This window comes from Vidua chalybeata, chromosome 18 (assembly GCF_026979565.1).
Source record: "Vidua chalybeata isolate OUT-0048 chromosome 18, bVidCha1 merged haplotype, whole genome shotgun sequence".
NCBI lineage: Eukaryota > Metazoa > Chordata > Aves > Passeriformes > Viduidae > Vidua > Vidua chalybeata.
The window spans coordinates 10,296,405-10,310,375 of record NC_071547.1 but is presented as its reverse complement, the minus strand read 5'-3'; the positions used below and the strand labels follow the sequence as shown (position 1 = coordinate 10,310,375).

The following is a 13,971-nucleotide window of genomic DNA, read 5'->3' as shown; positions in this document are numbered from 1 at the left end:
CATTATGCTGAAGAGCTTAAAATAGAAACATTCTATATGTCTCACCTCAGGCCAGGATGAACAACTGAACAGCAGTGAATCACTTCTGTTACAGCAAATGACTGGAAAACACTGATGGAAACTGAGGCAGTCTTCTGCCTCTCCCTCCAACCCAGGAAAAAGTCCTTATGCTGCATCTTTTTTACAAGGAGGGACCAAATCAGATCCACTAATTTTCCTTTTTTTTTCCTATAATTAAGCTGGAGAAACAGGGGCTGATCTATGAAGCCTCACCTCTCCCTGCAATCCCTACTATGTCTCTATCCTTACCCGTGGATGCACAACTGCAAAAATCAAGACAGGACAAGAGACACTTGGGAAATGCATCACACCCAGTCCTGCAGCTTTGGAGGTTTAAAAAAAATAACTTCAAATCTTTTGTAAATAAAACTGGGGTGAAGAACTCATGTGTTTAGTGCATTTTGGTAAGAAAAAAAACCTCTTTAAACCAGTAACTGAGAGCTTAATTTACCAAAACCTCTGATTAACAAGAAGAAAACAAAATTCACATTCAAAATGAGGTATTCTGAAGCTAAAAATACCCAGCCAGCTGCAATTCCCACCTTATGCAGGCAGGCAGAAGGGCTCTGCAGTCCCCCTCCCCAAGCAGACACACACTCACTTCCTTCTTCATTGCAACATCAGAGGTTCAGCTCGATGTTAACAAGCCACAAAGTCCTGCCCAGAACTTAAAGTCACGCCCCAGTAATTACATAAAATAAGCTCTAAGTACAAGTGGTTAAAAAAAAACAAAAACAATTTACTCAGCTTCAGTTTTGCTTTTAATTCCAAAATATTTTGACTTGTCATAAAACAGAAAAGCAACTTTCGTTCGAGGCTTGCTCCCTCCACCCAGATGTCTCATTAACTCTTTTTTTTTTTCCAATCTCACTGTAGAACATCAGCACATTCATTTATCTCAATGATGGGCCAATACAAGGATCAAACCCCTGAACATGCAACCATTTAAGGAGGACATTTTAAAGTGTGTTTGATCCTTATTTTTTGTACACAGATGATAGCACTAGTGGAGGGAGGAGAGGAAAAAGAAGGAAATGTAGGATAATATAAAACTCAGTTGTGCAGATGTCCCACTCAAAGGTGGTCCAAGACATCAGAGTAAGCTACAAAGGCAGCAAAGATCCTCCAAAATCTCTGCAAGCTCCCAATAAAAAGGCAAAGTGTTCTCCCCTGGCCTGACCTTAAAAAAAGGCAGCACACAAATTCCTGAACAAGAAAACCCCTGTACACTGCATACGGATTTTCCCTTGAGAAGACAGAATACATCACGTGACAGTTTATGGAACCAAAATTTTAACAATAATTAAATTTTTGTTCTACTGGTGCCCTGACACCAAAAGACCAACAAACCTCCACACAGCCCAGGAGAGGCTTCAGGTCATGGAGCTGAGCTCATCCTGCTCCAGAGGGAACAATACCTGCTGGGCACAGCAGCCTGGCCAGGGTGGGGACATCCCCAAACAGGAACCAAAACCTTCCCCAGTGCACACACACGCAGCTCCCTGGCCACCTCCTACCACCAGCTTTGGTTCTTTGGGGTTTAAACCCCCTGCTTTTTAAAAACCAGCCTGCCCCAGCAGCACAGAGCCCAGCACAGCCATCCCTTCACTCATTTAGACAACGAGCTCTGCCAGGTTTCTTCACTCCCTGCTCAGATTGTAGCAGGGGGATGTGGGGCACAAACAGCAGCAGCAAAGCCTTGTGGTTCAGCAGTTCCTCCTGCCAGGGTGAGTGGGAGCTCTTCACCTCCACAATCCCATCTCTGACACAACTTCCAAGCTGCTGGAATAGAGGCACAGGGGGGGTTTCATCCTGCCCCTCAGCCTTTCAGCTCTGCTTTGCAAGAGTTCCTAATTTATGAATGATGACACCAGTTAAACGTCCGCTTTGTTCAGAGACAGAGATCATAAATATGAAAGTTTCTGACTTCCTCTCTCCACGCCCTCGAGGCTCTTACCAACAGCTTCACTGACAGCAGCTGCAAACGCTCCCTGGAAGGGGAGGCCCAGGCACCAGCAGCCAAATATGCTCTTTAAACAGAGATGTTTTATTCTTCAAACACCCACCACAAATTCCCTGGATGGCTTTGGAAGCCAGGTGGGTTTAGCAATGCTCAGAAAGGCTTCTCTTGTGCTGCACTGTTTACCCTAAATAATGATTTTCCTGAAGAAAAACCAAACAAACTCTCCTCATTTGTATTAATGAAACAGTCTGTTTGTAGACAATGAAGATAAATTGGTGCTTCCTTCTCTAAATTTAGGATCTTGGTTATAAACTGCAAGTAATTCTCACACGTAAACAACAAATTTGATTTAATATTATGAAGTAACTTTTCACCTTCACTTTTCACCTTCCTCTCCTATGGGGACATGGCCTAACATTTTAAAAAGCCACTGTATACCTGAAATATGAAATACATCTTCATGTTTGGGAATACCTGTATCATCATCTAGTCAATATTGTCAGTGCCTCAATGCAAATATTCTGCTTGGGATTTTCCCCTACTTTTTAAGGCAGGGATAATTGTCCATGTAAATTTTAAACCACTGAGCAATGAACATACAGCAAATTGTGTCAGCCTTTCAGAAAAACCCTTCCTCTGTTAAATCTGAATACAAAACCTAAAAAAAAAAAAAAAAAAAAAGAGGTGCAAGTAATGTAAAGCATCAAAATTTGGTTTCCTAAAAAAAAGCACTTCAAATAAATAAAAGCCAGTGAAAGGAGGGAGTGCTAACAATGACTCGAGTCTTCCCCAGAACAACTCAGTGCTGCTAGAGCCAACCCAGGCTCAAGAAATAGAAACTGAAACTCGTTCATTTACTCATTAACTGAAATCCAACAGTGGCACTGGAGGGGTTTTGTTTGGTTTCTTTTTTTTTTTTTTTTAGTAAAACACTCACAGTGTAATTCAGCAGAAGTTTGTACCATCCATCCTCATCCTCTGTCTGTTCCTACCTCCAAACCCTTGGCTTTGCCAGCCCTGGTTATTTCACAGCTGGACCAGTTTGCTGATCTGAACCACCCCTGGTAGCACAAAGGTTTGTGCCAACCCAGCTCAGTGGGAGAAAGGACAGGTGGAATAACAGCTGGTTTTGATTCAGCACTAAAATCAGCTCAAAATTAATATTAATTTTAAAATCATGTAAATATACATGATTTTAAATTCACAATTTAAATTCACAACCAATCCATTTCCTGCTCCCAACCCCTGATCCCTACCTCCTCCAGCCCTGTGCTTCAATAGGAATCCAAGTTTTTATTTTTCTTTCAGTCAATACACTTCTAATCTGCCAAGACACAGAAAACAACTTTTGTATATAATAATGAAGAGATGAAACTGCAAAGATAAATAAAACTGTCTGGATTAGGACCTCCAGCTGTCAAGGCTGCATCTTGACTTTCAAGTGAGTGTGAATTTTAAGAAAGTTATTAAAGTTTAATAAGGTACTATTGCTAATGACTACTTGGTTTGGGAAATAAACACTGGTATCTAGCTTTCCCAAAAATGGGGATTTTGCCTTTCCTTGCACAGTTTATTATAATGGTGGCCAGAAGGGAAGAAATTCTGATAGATACTTTCTATATATACTATAAAATAATTTTAAAAGCCACAACGTCTGCATTCACACAAAAGCTTCAGAGATTGTCAAAAGACCTGAGCTTGAAGATCATCAGATTTAAGAAGTTTTTAATCATTGGTTTACACCTTTTAATACTAAAATTTCTGTTGCTAATACATTTTTCAAAGTGGTTTTTTTTGTTGTTGTTGTTGTTGTTCTATTTACAAAGCGAAAACAGGGCAAATTCCGAGTTAGGCAGACACACAGGAAAAACTCAGCTGATTTTATAGCATTTCTTTTGGCATGAAGGTGCTAAGGGCTCACTAGTGGCAGAAAAAGTCATCATGACCATGCTGAAGTGCCCAAACTCACTGAGGCTATGGCATGACCTGCATGCAAAGCCAGCCGTGAAATGGCAGCGAGGCTCCAGGCAGGCTCCAACATCCCTGCAGATGCTCCAGCTCTGCTCCAGAGCCCTGGAGCTGCAGCAGCCTGGATGTACCCAGGGTAATTGCAGGTGAAGGCAGGAACAGCCTCTATCAGAGCTTCAGCTATTAAGGCTCCTTAATGAATGCTCTAACAATAAGCCAGGCTTAACCAGTTCTCTCATTACAGGACCTTAACCATAATAAACCCCCTGAACATTCCTACAGCGTTTTTCAAAGATCCTACTAACTGTGCTCTCACAGCCTGTGAGGCAGGTATTAGTCAGCTTTTCTTTTTTTTTTTTTTTTTTAAGTACAGATAAAAAGTGAGGCAGAAAGCTGGCAAACAACTTCCCTGTGGATACACAGCTGACTAGTGGCATACAGAATCCAGATCTTCAGGATTCCAGCCCTGTCATCAGCCAAAAGGCCATTATTAGGAGGAAAGAAATTAGTTTGGTCTTATAAATAGCATTTGAATATAAGCCTTGCTAAAATATTTGCAAGGAGTTGACCTTAAACACCAGCAGAGCTGCACTGGTAGCCTGGGGCTCCAAGCAGCAGCTTGCACAGCACTGGGACTGGGATCCCATCCCTCTGCCTCCCTGGGTATCTCCAGAACCTGGATCCAGCACAAACTGTCCAACAGATCAGACCACAACCTTATTTGTGCACCTCTGGTTTGGGCTTAGCATATCAAAAAATGTAAGACTGCTCTAAAAATATAAACAGCGTTGCTCTAAAATACTCAGGTGCACAGGAAAAAGCAAATTTACAACAAGCCTGAGTCAGCAACTTTCTCCTTCTTTAAGGCACCAAGTCAGACTGGCAGAAATCTCCCTTTAATACAAGAACTGGGACCCTGCAATGTAGAAAAGGTGCCCAACACACCTAAAATCTGGAGCACTTGTAAAAGTTAATCATTCAAACTGTTCAGACTGCATTATCACACGTTTACTGTAATTTCTGCAGGTCTCAAATGCCTAAGTGAGATATATTTTGATTTATGGCATTTCCATATGGCCCTACAAAGAAGCAGATCTTTTTCTGCACTACAGCTTCAATACCTGCAGCAGGTATTGAAGTCTAACTCCTGGGCTACAATTCCTGCAGCAAAATACTAAAGCAAATATTATTTTTTGCAACAAAAAAACCTCTTATGTCTCATTCTGTAAGAGTCTAAGTTCATTTGAAGCAATGTACCTTCTAGTAAGGCAATCCTATGATACCAAGTGGAAAACTACAAAAGCAGAGTTAAAGCAAACAGAAGAAAAATAAGACTTTGTGTAGCAAAAAAAGTAATTGCTGTGGTTACTCATTTATTCTGGTTTTAGGTACCTGTGCTGCTCCCTCCCACCATGTGGGCCATGCCCAAGTGCTGAACACACAACCTCTAAACCACAGCAGGAGCTCTCAGTCCAAGGGAAGAGCTGGAAATGGAAAACTTGTTATCCTCTGTGGGGATCCCCCACAGAGGAAAGACAGCAGATGTAAAAAAAACCCAAGAAGTTTTGAGAAAAAGCTGCGCCTGAGTGGAACAACAAGTTGGAAGGTTTTTATATTTCTATTCCTCACTTTAGCAGCTAACTGTTGTTACAGGCAGGAGAGCCATAAAATCCTATTTTTGGCTGTCTGCCTCCCAAATGACAGAAAACTCCTGACTCTGAGAACATGAACATCTCACACTGGAACGAAAGGCTCGTGTCTCTTAATGAAAAAGCAGCAGAGAGAAAATTCCCTGTGTCCTGCCCAGGAAGACCAAACTCCCTGGATTATTATGCATTAAAGCACCACTGGACTGCGGCACAGCGGATGAGACCTGACTCTCAGCAGAGCCTGTTTCCATCCCAGCTCACATTTAGGGCTCAATTATCTTATCTGCTCTGCCACTCGCATACTTTCCAGATAAGAAATGTTTTTCCCCTCTTTTCGAGAGCTAAAACTGACACCACTGCCAGTGTTGAGATTAGAAATGCCCGAAATTAAAATTCATTTGGGCTAATGCTTTTTTAAAAATATTTAATGTGCAGGCTAAGGCTGGGAATTAAGAGTTAATTGAGGCACTGCATGTGAGTTTAACAGGAGTAGGATGTTCCACAAGGGGAATGGAAGTGTGGTCCCCACTTCAGTTTCCTCACAGGGTTTAGGTCACCAGTTCATCCCCAGTTAAGAAACTGCTCAAGAGTTGGAAGGGAGGGAGGGAGGGAAGGAAAAAAAGCCTGTTTTCCTCTTCCAATGTATGACTAAGGATGAGGCAAGCAAAGGGAGGATCTAAGATCCTGAAGGCGATGGTTAACAAGAGGTCATTAGTTAATTCCCTCAAGGGTAGATACAACTTCCTTTTATTAAATAACAGCAGTTTTTAATGATGTCAAATATCTGGTGCCATTCTAAAGGACACAGCATACCCAAACTTTACCTGAACCAGGCAGAATAAGCAGACACACACAAGAAACCCTGAACTGAGAAGCACATTGTCACTAACAAGTAAGGAGGAAAAAAGGCTCATCTGACCTTTATCCCAAACATTTACAATATATATTCTTTCTTAATTACGTATTTTTGGCCTAACAAAAGTAAATTTAGCATAACATCTGTTTTAATCAGTACTTTAAGATGTACAAATAAATTGAGTCATTAGAAAAAAAGAATAATACAAGTACCATTCTAAGGTTTACATGAAGTTTCTTGCTTAAATCATTCCTGAAAAAGCTTAATCAATGAAGATTTGTGACCAGCCATTAATTACCTGTATGACCACAGCACCTGGGAGCTTCAGTTACCCTGCAGCAAGACCCTACAGAGCCAGAGCAGAAGCAATGCCTGCTCTGGAGAGATTACAACCATCCAAAGATGAATAGTTAAGAAAAACAGGAGAGCACAAGGAAATAGGTGTCTGGAATTTATGTGCTCTGTAGCTGCACTTTAGTCCACTTTCCCTCGTGCACTGCAAGGACTAAGGTGTGTGTTTGTTTCCTCTCCCTGCCTCAGTAAAAAAAAAAAAAAAAAAAAACAACCCTCCAGAAGACACATAAAGACAAAAAACCCCAAACAAAACACAGAAAGATGTGTTTTGGATAGTAAGACTGGAAGAAAACTATTTACACATTTTAATACCTCTGCTTCCCGTCTGAGAGAGGAAGGATTTTTTTTTCCTTCAGGTTTTTTAAGCTGTCATCCCACAGAGCAAGACTGTACCACAGTAAAAGGGCAGACACACAACTTTTGGAAGCATTCTCTTGCCATTTAAAGGAATCCTTTGAAATTACCACACAACACAGTAGTGCACCCAACACAAACCAACAGCCAGAGCTGTTTACAAGCTTTCTGCTCAGTGTTAGACTGAAAACCCCAACCCTTTTTGCTGTGTAATAAATCAGTGCTCCACATTTAACAATTTTCAGTGGTACCATATGCTACGTAGTCCCATATGTTCCATTACAAGGGAGAAAAACATCATCTCAACATGAATCATCACTGACTGTGTTCCTGTAAATCTGGCTTAAACACTCACAACGTTCAAGGGCAACACTAAATAAATCTGCTCAATATTATGCCAGATTCTGTGCAACAGAATCACAGCTCACATATAAAAATTAGGGGAAAATGAGATTTAATGTAGGAAGTGAGCACAGTCTGCATCTCTCTAAAAACAGACTCACCACAACGTTTGACATTCAGCAGTTCCAATCTAATAATGACATCCTGCTCACAAAATGTTGATGGTATCTGGGAGTCCCAACATCCTGAACTGTTTGATATGTGTGGAAATACATACACTGCACACAAGACTCATTCCTCCCAGTGCCAGGTTCTGCACCACAGTGATCCTGGGGTACTCCCCAGGAACGAATTTTCTGTAGAAAAGTAACAAACCCAAACCAAACCCAGGTGTGTGTTTTAGACTCCAGGGGAATGCAGCTGGAAGTTTATCCAGGATTTTGGGTTAACATCTCCACTCTCACCGTGACAATTTCTTAGGGAAGTACAAACAGCTTTTTCTCTCTTCCTGAAGACAGCATCACCTGCTCATCCCAAACCAAACTCATGGAACACCAAGGTCATCATTTGCCCTTCTTTTGAGGAATTTCTTGGGCTCCCAGGTAACCCAGCATCATAATTAACAGTGACAGCAGGAAGAGGTACAGATGGAGGCCAAACTGGGAGATTGTCCCTATTTGAAAGCCTTTAGCAGCCAAGGAGGGAGCACGAGTGACCACAGGCTCCCACGGAATGACTGGTGTCATTAAATTCTAAATCAACCAGAGTCCAGCTTGACCTAATATTCAGGGTGGGGGAAAAAAGTAATTACATCAACATCAAGCTATTACCTGTCCAAGGGCATAAGTGCCTAGTTCATTAGCAACTCAGACAAACTTGTTTTGTAAGCTCCCTATATTAAATTTGAAATTTCCCTGCCCTTACAAATTAAACTAACAATTTGTGACACAAACATGAGTATATGAACAAGAAATCTTCCAGCCTGCTCAATCCAATGTGTACTTTGCCATCCTGAATAAGAACAAACTTATTAGTCAACTTCATTTTAGTATTTAATTCATTTAAATAAATTAAAAATAATTTAAAAATTAATACTAGCAGTACTCCAGATCTCTTAAATCTTAGAGCAAAACCTACTAATCTTTAAAATATATATATTTTTCATGTTTCCAGCAGGATGTTAGAAGTGAATTCCCATGGTTTAGTTCTACAGAATAAGGGCAACATGTCATGTTAGGAACACTGCTCTTTAATGCTGAAAGTGGGGCTTTATAACAATTAAGAAGCTGCCACAGTACCATTAATAACTCGGATATCCAACATCCTTCAGTAGCTTAAGAGATGGATGGCCACGCCCAATCAATTTACTTTAATTTCTATTTCAACTTTCCTCCTCATTAATGAGGAGCTGAGGCTCTCACAGATGACAGTTCCTGGCACACAATGCCAGTGATGACTTTTAAGTGATGCCCACTACACGGTCACAATGAAAAGTCACAACCTGGGCTGCCCATGTAAGAATCAGAGGGGAGATTGTCTTCTTTTTACCCAGAGGGAACCCTAAGTTTACCAGAGCAATACTTTCTAAAACACACTTCACTCAGAAAATTACAACAAAGCTGCCAGAGTGATTTCAGGGAGTGATGAAAAGACTGTCAGGAAAACTCACTGAGCTGCCCCTGGAAGAACTGATGACCAAGCAGGCACCAGGCAATTGCATCATGTTTATTACACAGCCAAGGGCAAGCAGATCCTTCTGGTTTAATCAATGGCCTCCAAATGAGGAAGCAGTTTGAAAACAGTAAGCATAAAACAAAATACTCTTTTGGGTTCACTTTTTGAATTTTTGCCCGATGTGTGAAAGCATGTCCATTAATAAAGCTGAGCAGATGCTGAAACAGAATTTTATAGAAATCTACTTCTTGAATACCTTTGATGCCAAAACTGCACTTTTATTCAAACTCAGTTTGGTGTAAATGCTGTGACTGAATTGCAGAGGGGTCCTGTTAAAAGACTCTGAGCTCTGTCTTAAAACAAAATATGTATTTCCTATTTTAAAACATTGATCTTGGACACCTTTTTTTGTGTCAAAGCAACAAATAAATAAAATGTAAAGTGTTCCACAAACACCCCCTTCCCTGGCATTTCTCATAACCTGGATGTTGCAGCATCCCACGAGGCTGCAGAACAACCTGGAACAAAAACCTGTAAGAGGAGAAAACAACGAGTCTGTGTTCCTGGTCCAAACTCACTGACCACTGCCCTGTTCCTGCTCCCCAGCAGTCCAGCAAGCTCCAGCCCTGCTCCATTCAAACGGGGTTTTTCCTTTAAAGGAAGACAGCAGGTTACTCAGAAGGAACAGAGCTCATGCCTGCTGAAAGTTTCCCCCATCCAGCAACACATGATGGAAAACAAATCTAACAGTAAATCCCTGTCGATGCAAGATGTGGCAAGAGCCACATTTAGAATGCACACAAGTAGAAATACCTCACCTTTAAAAGCTTTGACTTGCTAAGATCCTTTTTAACTGATAATGATGCAACAATGTAAAAGGGAAGTACTTAGAGGGAATCACTGTAAGCAATACACACACCCAAACAAGAATTAGTCTGCAATCTGAAAGCCCACAGTACAGAGGAGGGTGGATGGAAACAACCCAGCTCAAGGTTTCCTCAAATCAGATGCCAGAGGAAGTTATATGATGAGCTGGACAGCAAACAAGAAATCTGGATTTGATAAATGAGACATTTATGTAGATAGGAACAGTTTGCAGCGTCACTGTGGGTGCATGAAAGAATGGTCAGATATCTGTATGAAGCTCAAGTGTTAGAAGAGAGATTGCAGACAGGTATTTACATTTAAAACACGCCCTATATTGTTATATTAGCCCCTGAGAACACAAAAATAGCTACCTACCAGAAATAGCCCAATTTTTAGCTCAGAGAGAGGACAAGCACGGTGCATTATCTCTCTCCACAAACAATCCATCAACATAGAAACACCAACACGTGTCCTCTCACAGATCTGGTATGGGATACATCAAAGTAATGACCACTGGCAAAACCAGCTGCCTCACTGCCAGCACTGCAGCGTTCTAAACATTTGCTAAAAGATGTCAGCAGACCTTGGGGAACAGACTGGAGCCCAGTTATTCTCAAACAGCATAAGCACCACAAGCCTCAGCCAGCACTGCTGTACCCAGCAGCTTGAAATCACCCTGTGTTCTGTGGAACTGCATCCACGTGGATGCAGAGCCCTGACTGCTTCCACCTTCTTATGTGGATCACTATCCACAAAGATGGGCAGGGAGATTCCAAACCCTCCTGGCACAACCAGGGCTGGAATCAGCACTGCCTGCTTTGCTGTTTTTAAACAAACACGGAGCTGCTGCTGGACTGTGTGTGAGCCCAGCATTCCACACAGCTTCCAGAGCAGTGTTCCACGGGCTTCTCCCTCACCCTGGGGAGAGCAGTCCAGCTGGGGACAGCAAACCCAGCACCGAGCTCTGCCCAGGCAGCGACCAGGGAAAACCAGGGATCTACCAGGGCTACTCAGTGGCTATTGAAGTTTAGAACTGCCATAGTTGTAGGATTAGGGAATTCATTCCGCTCACGTTCCCGGGGAAGGGGGGTGAGGAGACACGAGGAGATGTATTTATAAAACAAAACTCTGAAGGCTTAGTACTTGCCTCGTGTCCTCCTTCCTTCTCCTTCCCACGCAAGTACGAGTGCTGCTCGATGGCATCCAGCACCTACAGCAAATCATTTCTCTGTGTCATTAAAAGGACAGAGACATCTGCTCGCACCAGAGCTACGTCATCGCTTCCAACTCCGCTCCGAGCTGTCAGAAGCGCGGCTCCCCCTTGCCCTGCACGCCGCGGGTCGCACTCGGGCTCGGACGGACCGCGGGGTATTCCCGGCGGAGCAGCGCCGCTCTCTCTCCCGCCGCTCCTCACGCTCCTGCCGGGGCGTTCCCGTCCGCTCGGGGCGGCTCTGCCGGAGCTCCGACTTCAGAGAGCTCCCGGGGACAGCTCCCGGCACAGCGGCAAGGCACGAGGGAGCGAAGGAAGAAGGGGAGGCAGCAGCGGCTGTTCCCGGTCCCCCGGCACGAGGCGCGGGGCAGCTGCCCCCGTCCCGCCCGGGCCGGGCTCTCTCGGACCCTCACAGCCCGCACCCCGCACTCGCAGCCCCGCGGGAGCTGCCCCGACCCCGAGCAGCCCCATGTCCTGCCATGAGGCACCCCGGGACAGCACCCGCAAAGTGCCTTTTTCAGCCCCAAACGCGCCGCCAGCCCCAGCGCTGCCCCCTGCCCTCCGCGCCCCGGCGGGACCCGCCTGTCAGCGGCGCCGCTCCCTCTGCCGGTGCCTCACCTGGTGCCGGCCGGCGGCAGCGGGCCACGTCCGCGGGGCCCGGGCGGGGAGGAACGAGGAGGAGGAGGAGGAGGAGGAGGAGGAGGAGAAGGAGGAGAAGGAGGAGAGGGGGACGGAGCGTGTCCGCCGGGCCGTGCCCGTCACCGCCGCTTCCTGCCCGGCCCCGCTCGGCGCTCGGCTGCGCCGCCTGGCAGCTCAGGCCGGGCCGCTGAGCGGCGCCGCCTCACCGAGCGCACCGCCCGCGCCATCGGCGCTCGGCTGAGCCGCCTGCGCGGTGCCGCGGCGGGAGCGGGGCGTGAGGGAGGGGAATGGCGGGAGCGCCGTGAGGGGCACGGCCACATTTGCATCCCCTCTAAGGTTTTCTGTGAGCATCCATCCCCTCACACACCTCAGAGTCCAGAAGGAGGAGGAACCCCAGTGCAACTCTAACCAGGCGCTTCTGTACTTTTGTCTCATTCAGACAGTGTGTTCCGGGGAGGGCAGCGGGATGTTGCGGTCTGCAGTGGTCTCAAGCGTGGGGAACAGATGTTGGGGGCCAAATCAGGCTCAGGTGTGTGCGTGGAAGGGTGCCCATAAATAATTCAGAGGTGTTTGTGTGCATTGTCAGGGTCTGTAGTGGTCTCAGGTATGGGGGGGTGTTGGGGCCCACAACCATCTCCTGTGTGAGGGGACAGTGCTTGGGCCCAGTAAAAAGGCAGCTCTGAGTCTTCAATCCCGTGCTGCAGGTTTTGGGGGAGCCCTGACAGGGGCTGTGTATCCTGTGGCACATCCCAGCAGAAAGAGAACCCTGGTACCCAAAAGGAGCAGCTGTGATTTGGCAGCAAAGCCCCAAAGGAAAAGGAGCTGTAGCAGGGGTTGAGAGCTCTGGGTTAGGAATTGCTCAGAGCAGAGGCAGGGTAAGGTGAGTTCATGCTGTTTCTGCCACACTTGGTGGCTCCCCACAGCCTCTGAACCTAAACACTTCTTAGTTATAGAGACTTACTTGACAGGGAGGGGTTAATTACTTCATTTTTCTAAATAAAACTGAAGGAACAGAGCTTTATCTGCCAGTGTCTCATGCAGCCTCATTCTGCCAACTTGCTCCTGACAGCTGTTCCCCTTCTTGGGCTTCTAGAACCATCCTCAGAGAGCTGTGTGAAACCACAGGTACAGAAACCTGAGAGCCCTGAGTCCCTGGCGAGGGGTGTTGGTGTGTCCTGTGCCTCAGAGGCCAAGGTACAATACAGCTCTTCTCAATGTAGTTGAGTAATTTCACACAATGAGTTTCCTGTTTATAAGCTGAGCTCCATAACCCTTTTTTTCCCCCTCTTTCTTACGAGTGGAAAGAAGAGCAGAGTGAGCACGGCTCATCTGTCAGCAGCTCTGTGAAGAGCTGATGCTGAGCAAGCAGGAGGCAGAGATCTCTCCCCAAAGTGAGCGTGCGTAGAGAGCACTGAGCGAGTTGTGACGAGAACAGCTCCGATGGAAGCAGGAGCCAAGAACAACAGCTCGACGGGGAACTTTTACACTTTCCCTGACAGCTCCTTGGGGCGGAGACAGTTAAGTTTCTGCGTTTGTAAGGGAAACATGGCATTCCTTAAAGCTGAGCCTCCTCCCTCGGGTTCCCACTGAATGCCTGAGAGATGACAGCAGAGGGTGTCTCCAGCAGGCTCCTATTAAACAGGAGGAATTAGCACGGAGGGAGCAACAGCTTTGAGATCCCAGTTTTGACCGCAGAATGAGCTAAAAAAGCTTTGCATCAGCAGCAGTTTGCAGTTTTTAGTTTTTTTACCCACTGGCTCCTGTTCAGGGGGTTCCTGTGCCCTCGTGCTGGTGCCTGCACCTGCCCGATGTGTGAAGAGTGCTGGGAGGGCAGATCGGCTCCAAACAGAAAGTGCTGAGGCAGCAGTGAGGCAGGGCAGATGATCCTCGGGAGGGCAGCTGCGGTTCAGGCACACTTAGAACTGGTTTGGTATCCCCAGCAGCACAAACCCGGCTGGCAGGGGAGCTGGTGAGCCGAGTGTGTGGACAGATGGAGCAGATACAGACAGGAAACGGGGGAGAAAGGGGAAATACT

At 45.4% G+C, this 13,971-nt stretch overlaps 1 protein-coding gene across 3 annotated transcripts in view; it reads right to left on the bottom strand.

Annotated features, from left to right (window-relative positions):
- TAOK3 (TAO kinase 3) overlaps positions 1-12,068 on the bottom strand; it is a 77,471-nt gene extending 65,403 nt beyond the window's left edge. The window contains exons 1-2 of one of the 3 annotated variants that reach the window (XM_053959859.1): positions 6,795-6,862; positions 3,280-3,347 (exon numbers count right to left, since the gene is read on the bottom strand). The gene's annotated coding sequence lies outside the window, so the exon portion shown is untranslated. Of the gene's footprint in view, positions 1-3,279; positions 3,348-6,794; positions 6,863-11,915 lie in introns of those variants that run through there. The other 2 variants (XM_053959858.1, XM_053959860.1) reach the window with 2 other exon arrangements.
- Positions 12,069-13,971: the final 1,903 nt, after the last annotated feature.